General features: G+C 44.0%; 1 protein-coding gene and 1 pseudogene across 1 annotated transcript in view; one reads left to right on the forward strand and one right to left on the reverse strand.

The window, feature by feature from the left end:
• LOC124788484 (probable G-protein coupled receptor Mth-like 1) overlaps positions 1-25,646 on the forward strand; it is a 539,206-nt gene that overhangs the window by 303,250 nt on the left and 210,310 nt on the right. The gene's annotated exons all lie outside the window — the stretch shown is intronic.
• On the reverse strand, positions 2,536-2,653 carry LOC124722023 (annotated as a pseudogene).

Here is a 25,646-nt window from a genome sequence, read left to right on the forward strand (position 1 = left end):
ACTTTTCAGGCGATCGTATCTCGGGCTCTATTGATCACAGAGATAAGCGGTCAATGCTCTTTAGACCATTTGAAAGTCTTTTAAAATTCTGTGCGTGTCTGCAGCAGCAACCGGAGAACGAAATCATCCTGTAGAACTAGTAAACAGCCAATCAGTTGCAAATTGGAAGGTTTATTAAGACATGATTTAAATGTTTATGAAAACGTCTTCTTCAGAAGAAAATATTGAGAAGTGAATTAAGTGTTGTAGCAAAGGTACGTTAAAGTATAGCCGTAAGGCGTTAGTCAAATATAAAATTTTACCCCCATATTAAATTAAACGCCGGCCGAAGTGGCCGTGCGGTTAAAGGCGCTGCAGTCTGGAACCGCAAGACCGCTACGGTCGTAGGTTCGAATCCTGCCTCGGGCATGGATGTTTGTGATGTCCTTAGGTTAGTTAGGTTTAACTAGTTCTAAGTTCTAGGGGACTAATGACCTCAGCAGTTAAGTCCCATAGTGCTCAGAGCCATTTGAACCATTTTTTAAATTAAACATACACAACATGGTGCCGGCTGTTGTGGCCGAGCTGTTCTAGGTGCTTCAGCCCGGAACCGCGCTGCTGCTACGATCGCAGGTTCGAATCCTGCCTCGGGCATGGATGTGTGTGATGTTCTTAGGTTAGTTAGATTTAAGTAGTTCTAAGTCTAGGGAACTGATGACCTCAGATGTTAAATCCCATAGTGCTTAGAGCCATTTGAATCATTTTTGAACAACATGGCTGTTGTCGGTTGACATTTCCTCATCAATGTGCAACCAGTGCATGTTCTAATTTGTTATGGAGGCGCCTTTCGCCTAAACTTTAAGGTACCTCTGCCTCAACATGTTAATCGAGTTGTCAATATTGTCTTTTGAAGAAGACTTTTAATAAACCTTCCAATCTGCAGCGAATTGACGCATGGTGCAGGGAATGGCAATTTAATCTCAATGTAGACAAGTGTAATGTGCTGCGAATACATAGAAAGAAAGATCCCTTATCATTTAGCTATAAAATAGCAGGTCAGCAACTGGAAGCAGTTAATTCCATAAATTATCTGGGAGTACGCATTAGGAGTGATTTAAAATGGAATGATCATATAAAGTTGATCGATGGTAAAGCAGATGCCAGACTGAGATTCATTGGAAGAATCCTAAGGAAATGCAATCCGAAAACAAAGGAAGTAGGTTACAGTACGCTTGTTCGCCCACTGCTTGAATACTGTTCAGCAGTGTGGGATCCGTACCAGATAGGGTTGATAGAAGAGATAGAGAAGATCCAACGGAGAGCAGCGCGCTTCGTTACAGGATCATTTAGTTATCGCGAAAGCGTTACGGAAATGATAGATAAACTCCAGTGGAAGACTCTGCAGGAGAGACGCTCAGTAGCTCGGTACGGGCTTTTGTTGAAGTTTCGAGAACATACCTCCACCGAAGTGTCAAGCAGTATATTGCTCCCTCCTACGTATATCTCGCGAAGAGACCATGAGGATAAAATCAGAGAGATTAGAGCCCACACAGAGGCATACCGACAATCCTTTCTTTCAGCGAACAATACGAGACTGGAATAGAAGGGAGAACCGATAAACCGATAGAGGTACTCAAGGTACCCTCCGCCACGCACCGTCAGGTGGCCTGCGGAGTATGGATGTAGATGTAGAATTTGCATCTGATTGGCTGTGTACTATTTCTAGAAGAAGACATTTGTAAACTTACCGGAAGAACAGACCTACTGTGGTTATACTGCAGTACAGGGTTAAAATTTAAACATCACAGACTTTCTCCAGCGCAGGCAAATTAGGCATATGGTCCTTTTGTATGAAGTGTGTTCTAGGATGGGCTTCAGGCGGCGTATGAAAGCACCATTTGGTCAAAAACAGTTCCTGAGAAAACCCCGAAAAATCTTGATTTTTGATTACTAAAAGTATCAGTTGTGGGGCAATTCTATATTCATAGCAAACCCTCGAAATTTTTGACATAGGTTCTTAAGATGATTATTTCTGGTGACCTTGAAACTTATTCCGATATTAACCGTTACAGAGGTCCAGAGGTTCAAAATTTCCATTCTTGCACGCGTAAAATATGCACGTAATATCTGGTCTAAGACGTAAATGTAGTTTTATCTGACGTCGTGAACACATGGAAAGTGTCCTAGGATCATCGCAAGTGTTTTGATGTCACCAAACTATGTTTTTAGTCGCCATTTTCTCACCAGCAGAACTTTATGAAGCGCTGTCTCTGCACAGTGGGCTTTTCACGCCTACAAAGGCTGCCTTGACTTGAAAATTATTCGATGGTGTCAGCTGGTTGCATAAGTACCTTAAGCACTCCGTCTTCAGGCCACGAGTGGCCTACCGGGACCATCCGACCGCCGTGTCATCCTCGGTGGAGGATGCGGATATGAGGGGCGTGGGGTCAACACACCGCTCTCCCGGTCGTAAGATTGTATTCTTGACCGAATCCGCTACTATTCGGTCGAGTAGCTCCTCAATTGGCGTCACGAGGCTGAGTGCACCCCGAAAAATGGCAACAGCGCATGGCGGCCTGGATGGTCACCCATCCAAGTGCCGACCACGTCCGACAGCGCTTATCTTCGGTGATCTCACGGGAACCGGTGTATCCACTGCGGCAAGGCCGTTGCGCATAAGTACCTTAAAGAAAACTATTTTGTCACACGAAATTTTTTGTATTTGCAAATCAAACACCGCACTTTTTAGTACATTGTAGGTGTAACCTTAAGAAGTTGTGTATTTTGACGTAAGTGTTGTAAAGTAAACTTGCATCGGATGGGAGACGATTTTGTGTTGTATAAATGTGTTGTTGTTGTGGTCTTCAGTCCAGAGAATGGTTTGATGCAGCTCTCCATGCTACTCTATCCTGTGCAAGTTTCTTCTTCTCCCATTACCTACTGCAACCTACATCCTTCTGAATCTGTTTAGTGTATTCATCTCTTGGTCTCTCTCTACGATTTTTACCCTCCACGCTGCCCTCCAATGCTAAATTGGTGATCCTTTGATGCCTCAGAATATGCCCCACCAACTGATCCCTTCTCCTATTCAAGTTGTGCCACAAATTTCTCTTCTCTCCAATTCTATTCAGTACCTCCTCATTAGTATATGAACTACCCATCTAATCTTCGGCAGTGTCTAAATGTGTATAAGTGTGTAAATAACAGGTCAAAACTTTACTGATCTGCAGAATTCATTTTATGTAAGCAACACATCCTGTTGCAACAGGGGAAAGAAGGTGTCCAGGTGAAAGAACGCTCCAGTGTCGGTGCACAAAAAGGGAAAAACAATCCACTTAGAGAGAGAGAGAGAGAGAGAGAGAGAGAGACGAAGACAATAGCAGTAGTGGGAACCAAAGACAGAGGAGATATTTGAAAAGAGGGACGACTGGAGACCATACATAGGCTTCGGGGATCGGGACTCCTCTCGCCCCTCCCCCGCCCATTCCTCACTCTTCGTCCCCTAACTTCAACACGAAAAAATTTGCCGGTTTTCCCCACATGGCCCTGTATAGGAGCCAAGACCCCGAGCATTCACCCCCAAGGATATGGAGTGGAGACGGTAAACTATAAGCGAGAAGGCAAGAGGCAGTAGCAATGGGAGAGAAAAAGAATATGGCAAGCAAAGACAATGACAGTGGGACAGAGAGACTGAAAAAGTAGCAGAGGCAGAGACAGCTGAGGAAGAATCCGCCCATTCCTCACTCTTCGTCCCCTAACTTCAACATGAAAAAATTTGCCGGTTTTCCCCACATGGCCCTGTATAGGAGCCAAGACCCCGAGCATTCACCCCCAAGGATATGGAGTGGAGACGGTAAACTATAAGCGAGAAGGCAAGTGGCAGTAGCAATGGGAGAGAAAAAGAATATGGCAAGCAAAGACAATGACAGTGGGACAGAGAGACTGAAAAAGTAGCAGAGGCAGAGACAGCTGAGGAAGAATCCGCCCATTCCTCACTCTTCGTCCCCTAACTTCAACACGAAAAAATTTGCCGGTTTTCCCCACATGGCCCTGTATAGGAGCCAAGACCCCGAGCATTCACCCCCAAGGATATGGAGTGGAGACGGTAAACTATAAGCGAGAAGGCAAGAGGCAGTAGCAATGGGAGAGAAAAAGAATATGGCAAGCAAAGACAATGACAGTGGGACAGAGAGACTGAAAAAGTAGCAGAGGCAGAGACAGCTGAGGAAGAATCCGCCCATTCCTCACTCTTCGTCCCCTAACTTCAACACGAAAAAATTTGCCGGTTTTCCCCACATGGCCCTGTATAGGAGCCAAGACCCCGAGCATTCACCCCAAGGATATGGAGTGGAGACGGTAAACTATAAGCGAGAAGGCAAGAGGCAGTAGCAATGGGAGAGAAAAAGAATATGGCAAGCAAAGACAATGACAGTGGGACAGAGAGACTGAAAAAGTAGCAGAGGCAGAGACAGCTGAGGAAGAATCCGCCCATTCCTCACTCTTCGTCCCCTAACTTCAACACGAAAAAATTTGCCGGTTTTCCCCACATGGCCCTGTATAGGAGCCAAGACCCCGAGCATTCACCCCAAGGATATGGAGTGGAGACGGTAAACTATAAGCGAGAAGGCAAGAGGCAGTAGCAATGGGAGAGAAAAAGAATATGGCAAGCAAAGACAATGACAGTGGGACAGAGAGACTGAAAAAGTAGCAGAGGCAGAGACAGCTGAGGAAGAATCCGCCCATTCCTCACTCTTCGTCCCCTAACTTCAACACGAAAAAATTTGCCGGTTTTCCCCACATGGCCCTGTATAGGAGCCAAGACCCCGAGCATTCACCCCCAAGGATATGGAGTGGAGACGGTAAACTATAAGCGAGAAGGCAAGAGGCAGTAGCAATGGGAGAGAAAAAGAATATGGCAAGCAAAGACAATGACAGTGGGACAGAGAGACTGAAAAAGTAGCAGAGGCAGAGACAGCTGAGGAAGAATCCGCCCATTCCTCACTCTTCGTCCCCTAACTTCAACACGAAAAAATTTGCCGGTTTTCCCCACATGGCCCTGTATAGGAGCCAAGACCCCGAGCATTCACCCCCAAGGATATGGAGTGGAGACGGTAAACTATAAGCGAGAAGGCAAGAGGCAGTAGCAATGGGAGAGAAAAAGAATATGGCAAGCAAAGACAATGACAGTGGGACAGAGAGACTGAAAAAGTAGCAGAGGCAGAGACGAGCTGAGGAAGAATGAGTGATGAAGATAGTGGCAGTGGGCGATAGACAGACAAGGTAAAGTACCAGTGGGAGAAAAAACAGACAGTGAGAGAGAAAAATGTGTGAACAGTTGCAGTGAGGGGAAGATGCTGAGTATGAAGGCTTCACTACAAAGAGAGACTGGGCAAAAGGATTTAGCATGTTCTGTGTTAAAAGAGCATGAACATATTCGCTTATCGAAATTTCTGGTTAGGATGGCGGAATGAGAGTTGAGGTAGCTGGTTATACACTTTTCCGTCTGTCTTTGTAAAGACTGTATCTGCCTTTTTCAGCTGGTTTTATAAATTACTGTACAGCCTGACAAACGTGTTGTTTTTCCGACAGCAAACATAAATACGTGACTTTACTGCCACTACCTTACATGCACCCAATGCGAAACTAAAATTGTAACACTCCCAATCCTTTTGAAGTCCCCAAGCAATGTGGCGCAGCGGTAAGACAAAGTACTCATATCTGGAAATGTGCCAGTTCAAATCCCAGACCAGCAATTCAGATTTGGATTTAAACGTTTTTGGAAGGTGACTGTCAACACGTCAAGTAATGTATGAAATGCTTATTTGACCATCGGCTGCTTTTATTTTAAACCCAAATATCGACCGGTTTTAGTCACAGACCATCTTCAACGACTAGAGTTTAAACACTTCACGCCACAACACATCTGTCGTTACTTAAAAGCCGGCCGCGGTGGCCTCGCGGTTCTAGGCGCGCAGTCCGGAACCGTGCGACTGCTACGGTCGCAGGTTCGAATCCTACCTCGGGCATGGATGTGTGTGAAGTCCTTAGGTTAATTAGGTTTAAGTAGTTCTAAGTTCTAGGGGACTGATGACCTCAGATGTTAAGTCCCATAGTGCTCAAAGCCATTTGAGCCGTTACTTAAAATAATGGCCACGTCTCATGCTATAGCATGTCGTGAACTCCAGTATAGACACACAAGTCCTGTGTCGTATAATAGAAATCACGACATGCTATAACTTGATACGTGGCCATTTTTTATGTAACGACAAAAAAAAACTGCTCTGATCACTATGGGACTTAACTTCTGACGTCATCAGTCCCCTAGAACTTAGAACTACTTAAACCTAACTAACATAAGGACATCACACACATCCATGGCCGAGGCAGGAGTCGAACCTGCGACCGTAGCGGTCGCGCGGTTCCAGACTGTAGCGCCTGGAACCGCTCGGCCACCCCGGCCGGATATGTAACGACAGATGTGCTGTTGTGGCGTAGTGTTTTAGCACTGATAGATGAAGATGATCCGTGACTAAAACCGTCCAATATTTTAGTTTAAAATAAAGGCAGCCGATGGTCAAACAAACATTTTATAAATTTGGATTTTCCGCGGTTTTCCGAAGCTGATTAAGATGAGTGACGATTCCATTGAAAGGCCACCACCAATTTCCTTCCCTATTCATCCTAAATCCGAACTTGTGATTCGTGTCTGATGTCCTCGTCCTCGAAGGGATGTTAAACCCTAACTTTCCTTCCATCCTTTCCAAAGTCTCCGTGATACAAGGAATGAAGGTCCAAGGTGTTGCTATTGTGTTGGAATTTTGTTTTGGATTATCGCTTCCATTGTAAGTCTACTACGAGGGCTATTTTCTTTCTTAACCTCCTATCGGTCGCGAACTGGAAACCACAGTGAAAATCAGGAATGTTCTTTTTATCTTGGAACTCTTCCATTTCGTCCGTGTTTGCATAGAAAAACAGTAATATTAGAAACTGAGTCCGCCTTGCTGCAAAACACCTTGTTATTCGTTTATTTCTTTATTCTCCCAAACTAGTTCAAATGGTTCTGAGCACTATGGGACTCAACTGCTGAGGTCATTAGTCCCCTAGAACTTAGAACTAGTTAAACCTAACTAACCTAAGGACATCACAAACATCCATGCCCGAGGCAGGATTCGAACCTGCGACCGTAGCGGTCTTGCGGTTCCAGACTGCAGCGACTTTAACCGCACGGCCACTTCCGCCGGCCCCAAACTAGTTTCGGCGACAAATATCACCATGATCAGTGGGGTTTTTTTAATCTAAAACATGCAGAAAATAGCATGGTTATACACACACAGTAGCACATCATTACAGTTTTTTACTATTGTTTTTTATAAATATAGTTTACTATTGATACTTTTATACTACCTTATTTATTGTATGTTACAGTATGTTTTAAGCAATTATTGTCTCTGTTTGCGACATATTTTCTGGGCGCTTTTTTTCTGTTACCGTTTTTTACTTAGCGAACATCATGTGATCTGCAACCATAATTTATTATGGATACTTTCATACTACCTTATTTATTGTATGTTACAGCATGTTTTAAGCAATTATTGTCGATGTTTGCGACATATTTTCTGTGAGCTTTTTTTCTGTTGCCTTTCTTTACTTAGCGAACATAGTGTCATCTGCAACCATGTGAGTGTGTTAGTAAACTTCCCCATCACATACAGAGACATAAATAATGGACAGAAGTTGTCGTAATTCGCGCTACAGTTTTTCATAGCCTTTCTCGCCACATGCGATACGCCTCTCGCGACACGCGCGAACTGCAAGATGGCGTTATATTCTGGATCAGAAACAAAGTGCGAAAGTTTTGTTTTTCTGGTATAAAGGCAGCTACATACCATCCAACGAACATGAATACACGAATAGCTAAGAAACAGCTCAGTGCACATCAAATAACTAGTTTCCACAATACTACCACAACTCCAATTATATACTGCTGATATACGAAGTTCACATTTTAGTATTTTGTTTATTAACAGCCGCTCACATGGTTGCAGGTGATACGATGTTCGCCAAGTAAAGAACGGCAACAGGAAAAAAAAACGCACAGAAAATATGTCGCAAACAGCGACAATAATTGCTTAAAACATACTGTAACATACAATAAATAAGGTAGTATGAAAGTATCCATAGTAAACTATATTTTAAAAAAATGGATAGTAAAAAGTGTAATAATTTGCTACTGTGTGTGTATAACCATGCTATTTTCTGCATGTTTTAGATTTAAAAAAACCCTGATGATGGTGATATTTGTCGCCGAAATTAGTTTGGGAGAAGAAAGAAATAAACGAATAACAAGGTGTTTTGCAGCAAGGCGGACTCAATTTCTGATATTACAGAAATGTTCTATTTGCAACATTTAGCTATACCTTCCATCTACTTCTCTGCAAAGTCGCCGCTTCTATACATTCGTCGTAGCGGGGCACCAACTTTCCAACGCCCTCGTTATAGAAGGCCATATCCACCAATTTCCAACAGTGGTCTGCAGTTCATTGTCTGTGCCAAAATGCTGCCCTCACACCCAGCGTTTCATGTGGGCGAAGAGATGAAAATCAGATGGAGTCAAACACTCCCCATCGGAAACGCTGAAGGAGCGTCTTCGTTGCACCTGCAGTATACGGCCGAGAATTGCCTCGAAGAAAGGAACCCATGACCGTTACGTTATGTGGGCTGCATGAAATCAGGCGAAACCCCTCAGCAGGACTCCAAATTTGGCGAGAGACACCACTTTTCTAGGCGTCTTTACGTGCTCTCTCTTAGCTAGAAACTGAAAAATTTTACATGGTGCGATGGACTGGCATGCTAGAGACACTGCACAATACAGCTGCGCAAAGCTTCGCCAGATTTTCACGACCGATCGGACCCATACTGGAATGTACTTGCTATGTAGTTGGGGATGACAGTTGATACTTCAGCTATTCTAACCGATCTATGAAAGCATTAAATGACTTGCAATAACAGTATGTTACGGGCTCTCACACATGAGATTGTCCCCCACTGAACAGATTTTCTACCAGTATGACGGATTCACTTCCTGTCAGAGATAAGCAAGCGTTATCTTCCACACATAGAGCCACATAAACTGGTAAGTCAAGCAACACCGAAACTGGACGATATAGCTAACTTATGGCGTATAGTGTGGTCCGACAAGTAACGATTTTGCCTCTTTTCAAATGATGGGAGGTGCTGAGAGCACCGACAGCCAACAGAAGGATTTAACCCGCAGTATGTGGAGGTTCTGTTATGTTCTGGGGGTGCTTTTGTACCATGACTTGGGCCCAGTTATTCATGTTATGTGAACATGAACCATCTCTATCAGTAAACACTTCCGGGCTAAGTTGCCGTGGTCGATCTGTAGAAATTCTTCTCCCTGACGTTTCGTTCTCAACTACGGAGAACATCTTCCGAGGTGAGTCGACGACTGGCTGCTAGGAGTTGGGGCTGCCGCTTATATGGAGATCGTAGAGGGCGCCACCACTCGTCACGTGGCGTCGATGTGTGGCTATCTCTGGCTCTCGTCTGTTCTCTCGATTGCAGGCAATCGATTGTCACGTGATTGATGCAACGTCGGCCGCCTTATATTGTTCAATTTTAATCCTTCTTCTTTACGATTAAAATTGTATTGATGTTTGTGGATTTCAATTGCCTCTCTATACATACCTGTATAATAGTGCGACGTCCTCGCTAGCGCGCTTGTCTCACCAAATTTTATTTCGTGATCTCCACCCTTAAAAACACGTTCCGCTACTGCCGATTTGTCGGTATGTCCCAAGCGGCAGTTTCTTTTGTGCTCCGTCAACCGTGTATTGATGCTTCTTTTTGTAGTTCCTATGTAAACCCTCCCACAACTACACGGAATTTTATATACCCCTGGGGTGGCTAGGGGGTGACGAGCATCTTTTGTTGATCTTAGGCATTCACTAATTTTCTTAGTAGGTCTGAAAATAGTCTCCACCTGAAACTTGGCTAGTACTTTTCCAATGCGATCAGTGATGTTATGGATGAACGGAAGAAATACTTTTCCAGCTGATGGTTGTTGCTGTCTCCTATTTTTAGGCATTTTTCTACTTGGGTGAAGTGCTCGGTTAATCTCGTTTTTCGTATAACCATTTTTCGCAAAAGCCATTCGTAAATGATTTAGTTCTTCTTGTAAGTAGCCTGGTTCACAAATATTATTGGCCCTATCCACTAGTGTTTTTATGACCCCCCTCTTTTGCCTAGGGTGGTGGTTTGAGTTCTTATGGAGGTAGCGATCAGTATGTGTACCTTTCCTGTAGACCTTATGGCCTAAGGTCCCATCCGCCCGTTTGATTACTGATACATCCAAAAAGTTAAGTTGTCCGTTCTTCTCTTTTTCCATAGTAAATTTGATCTTTGGGTTGATGCTATTTAAGTGCACCAGGAAATCATTCAAGTCTTCTTCTTGTTTATGTTTACTTCTGCATTCTCGGTGGCCAAGTGTTGACGACAAGTATGCTGCAGATACTCCCGTCTTCAATACTCGAATGGAATAGGTTAGGTGTTGGCTAATACTGCATGCATTCCACGGTGAATTGTGTAGTTCATATGGAGGAAAATTTGTACAAATATCACCTAAAAAATAAAAACCAATCCATTGAAGTTCGATAATGTTAAATCCTAGTGACATAAAACAATGTAGCTAGAAACTTTATTCATAAATCGCCTAAGGTACAACGAATTTTTGTTTTCTTTTGTTTCAGGTAAGTCACCTTGGACGCTCAACGTGACACCTTTTAACACCAATGGACTTGGTGTACAACTCTGGGAGTAATTCACAGCGTAATGTGATTTATAGCACAAACTAGACTTTTCTTACATTTATATCCATAGTGACGGCAGTCAAGGTAAGTTGTTTACCAACTTTAATCGAAGAAAGCCTCTTGTACGTCAGGTGTAGCTCGAATAACCACGTTGCCAAAAGACTACTCGTTCTCCTGTGCCGTCTCAAAATTATTTTTATTGTAGAGCCCGAAAATGACTGGTAAATATATCTCAGACTAAACAACTGACTTCAAACAATTGTGTATACAAAGAGAGCTTCGTCTGTCAATTACAACACTTTAGCGTGTGTCTAGTTCGTGTCTGAGAAATTCCATGAAGAAATGACTAACTGTTGATGCAGATATTGTACCTTAGACCGCTTTACAAGCAATAAAGTAGTTATCCACGGCAACCAGTCACATTTTCTGCTGTATATGGTCATTATTGATTTCCGGTCTCTAATTTTTCGATGGCTTGACAATAAGTAACCATTGATCACAAAACGGTCCTGGGATATCGTAACTGTGGGATTAGATCGATAAAATAAACTGCAGCGTTGTGTCATTGGCGGGGGATATGCCTCACGTAGTCGCTTTTCATCCTCAAGATACGTTTTTGCACTCTGGATTTATCAATGATATGGAAAAAGTACTACAATAAATCGCATACATTCGATTCCCATTCACGAGCAAGTGGCAAGTATTTGAAGCGTTGGATGTTGTTATTTGGCTCAAAATAAATAAAGACAAAAGAGTTCATGTAGTAGACAGGTCTTTCTAGGTGTATATAAGCAACTACTTGTTACCAGCATGCTATATGCTCCACAATAGAAAAGGTAATGTTATCACACTGATGCATATTGAATATGGGAAAAAAACGACATTTTGTCAATGGAGTGAGTGAGTGATTGATTACTGTGTAAATTTTTTTTAATTTATAGGTGCAATCACATTCTTATGACACAGTCATAACCGGTTTCGGCCATACAATGACCATCTTCAGATTCTAAAGGCAGCATACACTGAACACAGGTTCCTGCGTTGTCACATTTTTGCATATTGAATTGATCCTGTCTTTGTCTTCATGTTTTACAGTTTTGACTTGGGCTCGTATGATCCTAGTTGTTTTTGCGTCCTAAAACAAAACAAAAAAGAATATACTGAATTGAGCTTTAGCACGATCTTCTGCCGACACATTGAGCTGGGGCGGAGGGAATGAGGTAGAGTAGAGGCTGGTAAATATCAGACATGACAGGGTGGTAGTCCTCGAGAAGGGAATGAATTACAATTGTAGCCTATCTCCATCTTATTCCATATATAACGAAGACCAAGCAGACGGGCAAACCAATATGGAAATAGATTAAAGTGGAGAAGACACAATTATTTGAATAAAATTCAATTTTTAATACACCTCTTTATTAAAACAATTTCTCCTAGTCCCAAGGATTGCTAATCCCAAACAAATAGTCCTGAAAATTTGCGATTGTGGGTTTTTAAAAGTACCATTCCGTCGCACACCAGACAAGAAACAGAGTTAATATTCAATTGTCATTCAATTCTGAGCTGTGTTGAACGTTTAAAGTCTCTAGCTCCTCGAGAACTTAGTTTAAAATCAATTGCAGAATTTATACCAAACACACAGACAGAAGAAAAGCGACGCAATAAAAACGTGTTAGATTTTCCGGTGTTATTAAAACGTGAAAAATTGCAAAGGACTTGGACTAGAGTTGAACGGAATAGCGGATTGTACGTTGAGAAGGTGTTACACAAATAAGCATAAATAAAGGCAAATCAAGGATAGTGGAAGGGTAAAAGGTTAGGCTTTAACGACCCGTCGACAACGAAGTCGCTTGAGATTGAGCAGAAGCCCGGATTTGGGAAGGAAATCGGCCGCGTTCTTTTCAGTGGAAACATCCCGTCATTAACCTTCAGCGAAAGGAAATCACGAAAGACCTATATCTGGATGGTCGGACCGCCGTCCCCCAAGCCAGGAGTCCAGTGTCCTTAGCCAACTCCTCCCATGAAAACAAAGCCTGTGAACTAGTCTGTGACGTCATCGCGCGTAGTCCTACCCGGCCGCAGCGCAGCCCAATTGGTAAAGGGGCACGGAAGTAAAAAAAAATTTGTGTAGATGCTTTGTGAAACGGCAGCACCTCCTCCCTGAATTGACATAATTGCTTTATTTTCAACTTGTTGCTGATAACTTTTAAATGGTTTCCAAACAATAGTATGTTTATTTGTATAGCCGCCTTCCGCAGCAGATGCTATGCACCAGTTATTATTGATTTTCCCTTCTTAAGCTTACTGCAATTTAAGAGGACGTTCTCACCAGACGCATATTGCTTTTATTTACAAATTTACATTCGTTGTTTTCTCCCATCACAAGTTTAATGCAATTTAAAAGGAGTCTTTGACCAGAAGAATTTCGCATATATTTATAAAATAACTTCCGCGGTCATTGGTGTCTTTTCCTTTAGTTTTCTACAAAAGTGAAGTATAGTGCAAAAATTCGTAAATGCCACAAAAATAAATTTATATTAAAAATGAAGAAATTGAAACTAGTTGCCAAAATGAAATTGACACCTTAAATACAGCTGGAGCAATTTCTTCATTTTTAATATAAATTTATACCAGCTGATGTCCCACTGTCCTCTATTTCAACTATGGATGTACGAAGAAGAAACAAAAATAAATAGTGAGTTTCTAAAAGCCGAGAAATCACAAAAGGTAGATGTGCGATGTCCTTTCTTTAAATTTTTTTATAGACTTCAACCTCCACTAAAAACGCAGGAAAAAGCAGTGTATTTTAAAACATGTAAACGAGAGGAAGAGACACAGCAAGCTCATCGTCGGATGTTGGGTATTTACAACAACCTGTAACAGAGCGAGTGCAGCTAGTCATTGGAACTGTGAAGCTGGTGAATATAGTTGGATTTAATAAAGAATCTGAAAGTTTCTGTGAAGGACTTCGAGGTGATGAGATCGCAACGGATCGGAAACGAATTGATGGGACAGGAAAAAGTTTAAATACATTATAAAACTATTGATTTCAGTTTCCGCACAAATCATGAGCGAAGCAAGCGTTTCTTTGCGAGATCGTTAGTCCCCTGCAGACGTACCTACTTAGCAGCGCTGCCGATGGCGAATGCTGCAGATACGACGGGCATTCAATAAGTAATGGAACACATTTTTCTCTCGGCCAATTTCAGTTGAAAAAAAAAAAAGATACGAAATCCTTTGTGGGACATAGTGGATTATTCCCGTTTCACCTCCTAGTTTCATGACCTTCCTGTAGATGGCGGCGCTGTACATAGCCTTCAAAATGGCGTCGCTAACAGAGGTGTGTTACAAGCAGAGAGCTGTCACTGACTTTATTTTGGGCGGAAAACCAGAGCGTTGCAGTCAGTCATAGGCGCTTGCAGAACGTCTACCGAGACCTGGCTGTGAACAAAAGCACGGCGAGTCGTTGGGCGAGGCGTCAGTCATCGTCGCAAACCGTCCAATCTCGTGCGTGCCGGCCGGCCGCAAGCAGCTGTGACTCCTGCCATGTTGGAGCGTGCGGACACTCTCATTCTATGTGATCGTCGAATCACAAACACCTCCTGCACAACTGGACATCTCTGTTGGTAATGCTTACACACTCGTCCACAAATTGGAGTACTCAAAGGCGTGCGCCCGCTGGCTAACAGAAGACCATAAAGAGCGAACGAAGGACCATTTGTGTAGAGGTGGCTGATCGTGACAGTTTTTTTTTGTTGAACTTCGTCGCAAACGACGAAACATGGATTCATCACTTCAAACCGGTAAGAAAACGGCAATCGGTAGAGCGGCGCCACACCACCACTCCTACGAAGTGAAAGTTGAAAGCCGCACCTTCAGCCGGTAAAGTCGTGGTGACCGTGTTCTGGCACTCCGAAAGGGGTATTCTCTTTCATCTCCTCCCTCGCGGTGCAACGACCAACTCTGAAGTGTATTGTACTACTCACAGAAAACTAAGGAAACGACTTTGCGTTTTCGTCGCTAGATAACTGCAAAGGAACTTCTCCATGACAGGTCCCACACCAGTAGCACCCCAGAGGAGCTCAGAAAACTTCACTGGACTGTTCTTCCTCACCCACCCTACAGCCCGGACCTCCTACCATCCGACTTCAATCTGTTTCACGCAATGAAGGATGCTGTCCGCGGAAATTAGTATTTGGGGAAGTTATTGACGCTGCCAGACGTTGGCTCCGGCGTCACACCATTAGGGCGGTACCGTGCGGGTATACAACCCTCCCAATAAGGTGGCGTAAGGCCGTCATTGAACGAAGATTATGTTGAAAATAAGGTTTTGTAATCAAAAGAGTGAGTAATAATACAGTGTTCCAGAATCCTGAATAGAACCTCATGTGCCCTGCTAAACGCGCACGACAGGACAGGTAGCTGAAACTGTGGAAAGGGCGCAAAATGAGCGGCTGTCAGTTACACTCGAACACACATAACTTTATTTATTTGACCAAACATTACAGGAAAAATTCTTGAACTTAGTTATCGGCTGAATATGCCACACTATCTTATGCCTTGAGGGCACAAACACTTTAATTTAAAAAAAATGGTTAAAAGTCATTAACTCAAAATCCAGACGCCAAAAATAATATTTAGAAGGCAGAAGGCCTCACGTTAAGTAAGTTATATAATTTGGCAGAAGGCCAAAAATCTAACATTTCAAAAGCAACAACCTTAATTTGAAGGGGGCTGAAGGCCGATGATTTGAGACACAAGATGAAATTAAATTAAAAAAAATACAAGGCCTTATTTTCAATTAGGCTGAAGGCCCAAACAGTGTAATGCTCGAAAGACAAGAACTTTAATTTAAAAACTGCTGAAAGCCCCATGACTTAAAACTCAAAATAAAATAAATTTAAACAACAAAGCCTTATCTTAAATTAGGCTGAAGGCCCCAAACAAGCTAACACTTGACAGGCAAGAAACTTTAATTTCAAAACGGCTCAAGACCCATGAGTTAAAACGCAACTAAAATAACCTTAAAAGGCAGAAGGCCCAAGGCTTTATCTTTGAACAAGATTTTAATCAGGCTGAAGGCCCAAGCAGTCTAGCACTTGACAAGTAAGGAAATTTAAAGCAGCTGAAGGCCTATGCCTTAAAACACGACTAAAAACAATTCAGCTTTAATTCAACACATCGGCTATGAGCCATACAAATACACACAACAGAAAATAAGAAAAGGCAGTGCAGCTAACGGCGCTCAGAAGTTTCGGGGATCGGCCAGCACTTGAAATACTAACGTTCACTTAGATGAGACAGGCAGTCGGCCCAATCATGCTCAATCCGACGGCAACCCAACCGACAGACCGTCAACAGACCAGTGTTCCGCACTTGCACCAAAATTCCAACGATGCTGAAAGCAGAGACTGTGGAACCAAACAAGAACGGATCCCAGACAACCCGTAAGGGGTGGACTACCCGAAAACCCACGTCGTTTAATCAAACGACCGACTAACTCAGAGGCAGTACGCCGGCAACACTCAAATAAACTTGTCAGTGAAAATCACATAATTACACACAGCCGCACGAACATCTGCACGAGGACTAGACGATGCTCACGGCAGTGACTGTGCAATAACGAGGACGAACCACGAGTCGGCGGACACAGCCAACCCATAAGCAATCGCCGGTCAAATACACGTCATCTAACAAGATGACCGACCGACGGTCTACCAAAGTCGTCCCCACTCAAAACACGTGTGTCGGCAATCCTCTGGCAAGTGATGGCTATCTGAACCTCACTGCCGCTCCAATCCGACCTAACTTCTGCCGCGTCCCAACTGTCCGACTGCCATGTCCGAACTCCACTGCCGGCGCGTTCCAACTCACTACCAGATACGAACCCCCACCCCACACACGACAACCGGGAAGTAATAGCTGTCCAGCAAAGATAATACGGTGGCTGAAAAGCAACTGGAATCACTCAACAGAGGAAAGTCCACTGGACCTGACGGGATACCAATTCGATTCTACACAGAGTACGCGAAAGAACTTGCCCCCCTTCTAACAGCCGTGTACCGCAAGTCTCTAGAGGAACGGAAGGTTCCAAATGATTGGAAAAGAGCACAGGTAGTCCCTGTCTTCAAGAAGGGTCGTCGAGCAGATGCGCAAAACTATAGACCTATATCTCTGACGTCGATCTGTTGTAGAATTTTAGAACATGTTTTTTACTCGAGTATCATGTCGTTTTTGGAAACCCAGAATCTAATCTGTAGGAATCAACATGGATTCCGGAAACTGCGATCGTGTGAGACCCAACTCGCTTTATTTGTTCATGAGACCCAGAAAATATTAGATACATGTTCCCAGGTAGATGCTATTTTTCTTGACTTCCGGAAGGCGTTCGATACAGTTCCGCACTGTCGCCTGATAAACAAAGTAAGAGCCTACGGAATATCAGACCAGCTGTGTGGCTGGATTGAAGAGTATTTAGCAAACAGAACACAGCATGTTGTTATCAATGGAGAGACGTCTACAGACGTTAAAGTAACCTCTGGCGTGCCACAGGGGAGTGTTATGGGACCATTGCTTTTCACAATATATATAAATGACCTAGTAGATAGTGTCGGAAGTCCCATGCGACTTTTCGCGGATGATGCTGTAGTATACAGAAAAGTTGCAGCATTAGAAAATTGTAGCGAAATGCAGGATGATCTGCAGCGGATAGGCACTTGGTGCAGGGAGTGGCAACTGACCCTTAACATAGACAAATGTAATGTATTGCGAATACGTAGAAAGAAGGATCCTTTATTGTATGATTATATGATAGCGGAACAAACACTGGTAGCAGTTACTTCTGTAAAATATCTGGGAGTATGCGTGCGGAACGATTTGAAGTGGAATGATCATATAAAATTAATTGTTGGTAAGGCGGGTACCAGGTTGAGATTCATTGGGAGAGTCCTTAGAAAATGTAGTCCATCAACAAAGGAGGTGGCTTACAAAACACTCGTTCGACCTATACTTGAGTAATGCTCATCAGTGTGGGATCCGTACCAGGTCGCGTTGACGGAGGAGATAGAGAAGATCCAAAGAAGAGCGGCGCGTTTCGTCACAGGGTTATTTGGTAACCGTGATAGCGTTACGGAGATGTTTAACAAACTCAAGTGGCAGACTCTGCAAGAGAGGCGCTCTGCATCGCGGTGTAGCTTGCTCACCAAGTTTCGAGAGGGTGCGTTTCTGGATGAGGTATCGAATATATTGCTTCCCCCTACTTATACCTCCCGAGGAGATCACGAATGTAAAATTAGAGAGATTAGAGCGCGCACGGAGGCTTTCAGACAGTCGTTCTTCCCGCGAACCATACGCGACTGGAACAGGAAAGGGAGGTAATGACAGTGGCGCGTAAAGTGCCCTCCGCCACACATCGTTGGGTGGCTTGCGGAGTATAAATGTAGATGTAGATGTAGACATATATCGATAAGCGCTCCTGCTGCCGCTCACGGGCAGGCAAGGCAGCAACTCGGTAACACCAGTTATTGAATTAACAAAATGAGGTGGTAGTACAGTAAAAACAGAAGGTAAAAAGAGAGAGAGAGGGCCCGAGCACCTGCCACGCACGGCTCAAAACCAATTTTCTTTCAGAAAAAAATGTATTGCATCACTTACGTCGTTCGTATGCGAGCGGTTTCACCCGCAGCGGCGGCCACTGAACGGTGGAGCTACTGACCGTCTCGGTGGTCCGCTTCGACGCGAATGGCGAACACAAAAAGCGGCTCTACTCGGGACTATGCGAGCAACGTAATTGTAGCGAACAGACTGCGCCACAGCCGAACCACAGTTCCAAACGCGCCAGCGCAGCGCCGCTAACGTACAGCTCGCTATCGCAGTAGCTGCCGTAAAGAGGAACTGATTGGTTTGCCCTGTCGTTGACAGTGGTGTTGGATACGGGAACACATGGTACAGATACTTTTGTGGCGGTGTTCGTAGCGAGAAACACTTGGCTGTAGAAATGGCTTACGAAGTCACCGCCACACTTTTAATAGCGGGCCGACCGGTCCGCTGGAACAGTGAACAGAAAGATGAAAACCCAAACACTCTGATTAAATAAAAGTCGGTACTTATCTTTATTAACGAAGATACAGAAACACAGTAGTGAACTCCGTGTCTACAGAAATCTGTCTAGTTCGAGTCGGAGCGGCTAGGTCAGCGTCGGCTGACGACAAACAACAACTCTGCTGCGATGAACACACAACTGACTAGCAAGTACACAATTCGGTGGCGAGTATACAACTGAGCGGCGAATACAGAACTGTCCTAGCGCTCGCGACTCCAGCGCTTAAGAACCCAGAAGCCAGCGGTGGCACGCGCAGACTTGCGGCGATTTGCTATCTCGCTGGCGCTGCTTATGCGGTCGGCGTCCGGACTTTGATGCTGCCAACCTTTTGGCAGCGGGCTCGGGTGGCAGTACTGGCTAGGATACAACAGATACGAAAACGATAGTTTTGTCATTGGGACTGAAAAGTGGCCAGCCACATGGAGTGTTAAACTAGGCGGGACCAATAATAGCGACATATCGATATTTCTTCAGAATAATATCGATATAATTATCGATGATTCCACTCTTAATATCGGAGACGATGTTTTTATGGTCTGTCTTCTCTTGGTTCAAATGGTTCTAAGCGCTATAGGACTTAACATGTGAGGTCATCAGCCCCCTAGACTTACAACTACTTAAACCTAACTAACCTAAGGACGTCGCACACAGCCATGCCCGAGGCAGGATTCGAACCTGCGATCGTAGCAGCAGCGCGGTTCCCGACTGAAGCGCCTAGAACCGCTCGGCCACACAGGCCGGCCTTCTCTTGATTCATAGGCACTATAGCTGTCATGAGCAGATTTCTTGCCAGTTCCAACTACTACCAGTGTTTGCGGTCTGACAGTAAATGTCTTACAACGGGCATAATTTTATTTCATATGCAGTGCTACAAATGGGCAACAGATTTGTATATCAGTGCATCTGTAACGCGTATATGTGAAAACTTGTTACTTTTGTGTGTCATTTCTACCATTGCGAATGATAGGGACAAAGTGCAAAATGCATACATTTTTTGACAGCACTGTATGAAAATAGTGGGAATTATTTCATCCCACACCCAACTATGTGGCAGAACATGCGGCGCTTCTGTTACACCCTAACTGCCTGGATCAATAAAAGATTGACGCAGTGTAAAAGTAGCGTACACTCTGCACAAAAATCAAACACATTACTGCACCGGTACTAAGTGGAAAATGGACTCTGTTGTCTCATACGTTTAGTCATCGTTTCACACGTGTTTTGTCAGGAATTGCTCAAAAATACTTAAATTGCCAAGCTTCTTCTGTTTCGTCCAAAAGAGTAGCTTCCGTAGCAAACATGGTTGTGCTAGATAACATAAGCAGACTGACAGGAGAACATATTAAAGAAGGAGTTTTATTAGTGGCTAACGGTGATGTTGTTGGCTTCATTAACTAGTTTTTGTAAATAAGTGATTTTTAGTCCACTGTGTGTCTTCTGTTGGTTAATGTTGGACTTGTCAATTTTTAAATGTTTATTAATCATTTCTGTGACTTCGAACAATTTTTTTTTTATTCCTGTAAATACGAAAATATCGACTGATGAATCTAAATACCGATGTAATTTTATCGATAATACGGACTATTTCGTTAATATTGATACAGCAGCATGCATCGATATTTTTAGGACTTTGCCCATTCCTATGTGAAACACAACAATTACAGCAACGAGATTGCAAAGAAAAATGCGTGGTAGTCCATAATTGGGAAATTCGAATCAGGTTTCACTGGCGTGTCCAGTAAAGGGGAAAATTTAATCGATAAGAAAAGTAACGTTTTTTTCCACCAGATACAGGCAATATTGTAGTAGCTAAAATACCGTGGTCCGACATAAAACCAATATGCCTCATGTGCCTATTAATCATCTCTAGTCGAATTTCTTGTGAAGTGACAACGCTGTTCGAAAGTTGACTACACTGCATTTTATCGGAATTGGGACAGTTTGCATTAGGACAGCGAATTCATATCGTGGAGTGTTACATACAGACAGGCTCCATCAAGTAATGTAAATAAATGTTTCAAGGGGAGTATCCTGGTAGAGAACTTGATACGACGAGCAACATTCAAGATCTGTACAAGAAAACGGAGGGCTGTAGCATCCATTCGGAATGTGCAAAGGAATTGGCCACCTACGGCGAGGACAGAATTCTCGTGAACATTACGAGAAGTCGCCGCAAGTTGGCAAGGAGGTTATCGTAGCAGATTGTGTATCTCGTACACTGTGTCACTGTGTACTAAAAGATTTGAAATTAAAAGCCTTTCATGTGAGTGTGGTGCAAGACCTGAAACTGGGAATCAGGAAAAAGAGAGTTCATTATTGCAACCGGCTATTAACATCAGTTACCAACAGTTACGTGGACCCGATGCTTTACTTCGTATTAGATGAGGCCTGATTTCACTAGTCAGGTTATGTAAACCACCAGAATTCCAGATGTGGCCGCAGGACAACCCACATATTCTGTTTGAAGAACCTCTACGGTCAGAGAAGGTCGGTGTTTGATGTGCGTTGTCCGGCATTGGCATTATTGGCCCATATTTTTCAGTTACACTTTAAACAGTGCCAGATATATATAGAACTTTTACACATCCAACAGAAGTATAGCCTCCATCACCAAAGTGTTCCCTGAAGGGGAAAAAAAAATGGCTCTGACACTATCGTACTTAACATCTGATGTCATCAGTCCCCTAGAACTTAGAACTACTTAAACCTAACTAACCTAAGGACATCACACACATCCATGCCCGAGGCAGGATTCGAACCTGCGACCGTAGCAGCAGCGCGGTTCCGAACTGAAGCACCTAGAACCGCTCGTCAACCGCGGCCGGGATTCCCTGAAGACAGACTTGTCTCTGGCACCCAGTGTCCCCGGACTTAACACCGTGTGATTTTTATTTACTTGGCACACTGAAAAGCAAAGTGTATGCTGACAGTCCTCGCACCATGGACGATCTTAAACGAAACATTACTGGAGGAATTAACACCACTACGCCCGCAGAATTACGGCGTGTTGCTGGTAACGTCGTCAGCGATGCCTGAATGCCCATGGCCACCACTTCCAGCATCTCTTATAAACAGGTAACTATATGTAACTCTTCAGGCTTTCCCGGCGAGATCTTGACATGTGGAATAATTGGGTCTACTGCTGGATGTTTGTGTCGCTCTGGCACAATATTTCGGCCACGTAACTGGTTGCCTTCTTCAGGTGCTACCTGAGACTGCAGTCTTTGGGTACGGATCTTTCGTCGAGCGAACGGTTATATATGATTGTTAAGTATGGGAAGGAACCTAACTGATATACAGTCTGGACCAGAAGACTTGCTTTTATTAAGTGATTTAAGTTGCTTCACTAGTCCGAGGATATTTGCTTCTACGTTACTCATGTTGGCAGCTGTTCTCGATTCGAATTCTGGAATATTTACTTCGTCTTCTTTTGTGAAGGCATTTTGGAAAGCTGTGTTTAGTAATTCTGCTTTGGCAGCACTGTATTTGATAGTATCTCCATTGCTATCGCGCAGAGAAGGCATTGATTGTTTCTAGCGGCTAGCATACGTCACATACGACCAGAATCTCTTTGGATTTTTTGCCAGGTTTCGAGTCAAAGTTTCGTTGTGGAAACTGTTATAGGCATCTCGCATTGAAGTTGGCGCTAAATTTCGAGCTTCTGTAAAGGATCGCCAATCTTGGGGATTTTGTGCCTGTTTAAATTTGGGATGTTTGTTTCGTTGTTTCTGCAACAGTGTTCTAACCCGTTGTGTGTACCTAGGAGGATCTACATCTACATCTACATTGATACTCCGCAAGCCACCCAACGGTGTGTGGCGGAGGGCACTTTACGTGCCACTGTCATTACCTCCCTTTCCTGTTCCAGTCGCGTATGGTTCGCGGGAAGAACGACTGTCTGAAAGCCTCCGTGCGCGCTCTAATCTCTCTAATTTTACATTCGTGATCTCCTCGGGAAGTATAAGTAGGGGGAAGCAATATATTCGATACCTCATCCAGAAACGCACCCTCTCGAAACCTGGCGAGCAAGCTACACCGCGATGCAGAGCGCCTCTCTTGCAGAGTCTGCCACTTGAGTTTATTAAACATCTCCGTAACGCTATCACGGTTACCAAATAACCCAGTGACGAAACGCGCCGCTCTTCTTTGGATCTTCTCTATCTCCTCCGTCAACCCGACCTGGTACGGATCCCACACTGATGAGCAATACTCAAGTATAGGTCGAACGAGTGTTTTGTAAGCCACCTCCTTTGTTGATGGACTACATTTTCTAAGCACTCTCCCAATGAATCTCAACCTGGTACCCGCCTTACCAACAATTAGTTTTATATGATCATTCCACTTCAAATCGTTCCGTACGCATACTCCCAGATATTTTACAGAAGTAACTGCTACCAGTGTTTGTTCCGCTATCATATAATCATACAATAAAGGATCCTTCTTTCTATGTATTCGCAATACATTACATTTGTCTATGTTAAGGGTCAGTTGCCACTCCCTGCACCAAGTGCCTATCCGCTGCAGATCTTCCTGTATTTCGCTACAATTTTCTAATGCAGCAACTTCTCTGTATACTACAGCATCATCCGCGAAAAGCCGCATGGAACTTCCGACACTATCTACTAAGTCATTTATATATATTGTGAAAAGCAATGGTCCCATAACACTCCCCTGTGGCACGCCAGAGGTTACTTTAACGTCTGTAGACGTCTCTCCATTGATAACAACATGCTGTGTTCTGTTTGCCAAAAACTCCTCAATCCAGCCACACAGCTGGTCTGATATTCCGTAGGCTCTTACTTTGCTTATCAGGCTCCGTCGTTTGTTAGTTTATTTCGTATAAATTTCTCAATTGCTGCCGATACTAGTTCTTTGAATTTAAGCCACATCTGGTGTACACTTACATTATTAATGTGGAATGAGTGGAGATTGTCTCTCAGGAACGCGTCAAGTGAGATTTTATCTGCTTTTTTGAATAGGTATATTTTTCGCTTATTTTTCAAGGATTTGGTAATTACAGTATCCAATCTCGGTACGACAGCCCTGTGTTCACTAATCCCTGAATCGGTTTTGATGCTCCTTATTAACTCAGGTTGCTAAGAGGTCAAGAGCGTTTCCACGACGAATTGTTCCATACAATTAATTACAAATCATATGCCGCAGTGAATACATCGGTTCCCTTGAGATCACCGAAGTTAAGCGCTGTCGGGCGTGGCTGGCACATGGATGCGTGACCATCCAGCCGCCATGCGCTGTTTCCGATTTTCGGGGTGCACTCAGCCTCGTGATGCCAATTGAGGAGCTACTCGACCGAATATTAGCGGCTTCGGTCAAGAATACCATCATAACGGCCGGGAGAGCGGTGTGCTGACCCCACGCCCCTCCTATCCGCATCCTCCTCGGAGGATGACACGGCGGTCGGATGGTCCCGGTAGGCCACTCGTGGCCTGAAGACAGAGTGCTTTACGTAAATAAGTATGAATGTGCTATGCTTTGGGGAAATCACGGCGTACGGTTTACTGCTCGAGTTGTAGGAGTCGTACCAGCACCACTAAGCGGAAGCGCTGCCTGCGAACCACAGAGTGGCGCCGAGTGAAGCCGGCCTTAAACGGCCCACCGGAGCCTACATTTGTAGGCGCCGTAGTTCCGGGCTGGTTCGCTACCAGCACCGCAACACAGCCTCCGCCTTGTCCTCCTCGCAGAAGAGCAGCGCGCAAGAAGCCTCTTTACTCACGCACTCGTCCCGCTGGTCCTTTTGGCGGTTCTCTCAGGCGCACGCGAGGCCCTGTTCGACCTCAGCGCTGCTGGCGCCTAGGCGCGTCCTTGGACGGACTAATGGGGCGGGCCCAGCTCGAGCTGCCATTCCAGCGCCGTCGAAGATGTGCTGGAGCGATCCACTCGGGCCGACGCGCTCTTCGTTATATAGGCACTTCGGTGTTCCTTTAATTGCACTCTCGCCAACACATAGCGTCCTTGTTCACGATACAGCGAGATATATGCCCTGTTATCTGACGGTCATTCGCGACCCTGGAGAAGACTTGAGCTATAGCTAATGTCGAATGAACAAGGACCAGTTTCTCCTCTCATAGGCATCTAGTAATAGGATGAACACACACGCAGTTGTTTGATATATTTTTTTTTTTGTTTTGCTGATTTTTGTCGACATAGGCAAACCTACGTTTCTAGCATTTGTAGGCTTAGAGAAAGCTTTTGACAATGTTGACTGGAATACTCTTTTTAACATTCTAAACGTGGCAGGGGTAAAATACAGGGAGCGAAAGGCTATTTGCAATTTGTACAGAAACCAGATGGCAGTTACAAGAGTCGAGGGACATGAAAGGGAAGCAGTGGTTGGGAAAGGTGTGAGACCGGGTTGTAGCCTCTCCCCGATGTTATTCAATCTGTATATTGAGCAAGCAGTAAAGGAAACAAAAGAAAAATCAGGAGTAGGTGTTAAAATCCATGGAGAAAAAATAAAAACTTTGAGGTTCGCCGATGACATTGTAATTCTGTTAGAGACAGCAAAGGACTTGGAAGAGCAGTTGAACGGAATGGACAGTGTCTTGAAAGGAGGATATAAGATGAACATCAACAAAAGCAAAACGAGGATAATGGAATGTAGTCAAATTAACTCGGGTGATGCTGAGGGAATTACACTCCTGGAAATGGAAAAAAGAACACATTGACACCGGTGTGTCAGACCCACCATACTTGCTCCGGACACTGCGAGAGGGCTG

Source organism: Schistocerca piceifrons, chromosome 1 (assembly GCF_021461385.2).
Source record: "Schistocerca piceifrons isolate TAMUIC-IGC-003096 chromosome 1, iqSchPice1.1, whole genome shotgun sequence".
NCBI classification, from domain to species: Eukaryota; Metazoa; Arthropoda; class Insecta; order Orthoptera; family Acrididae; genus Schistocerca; species Schistocerca piceifrons.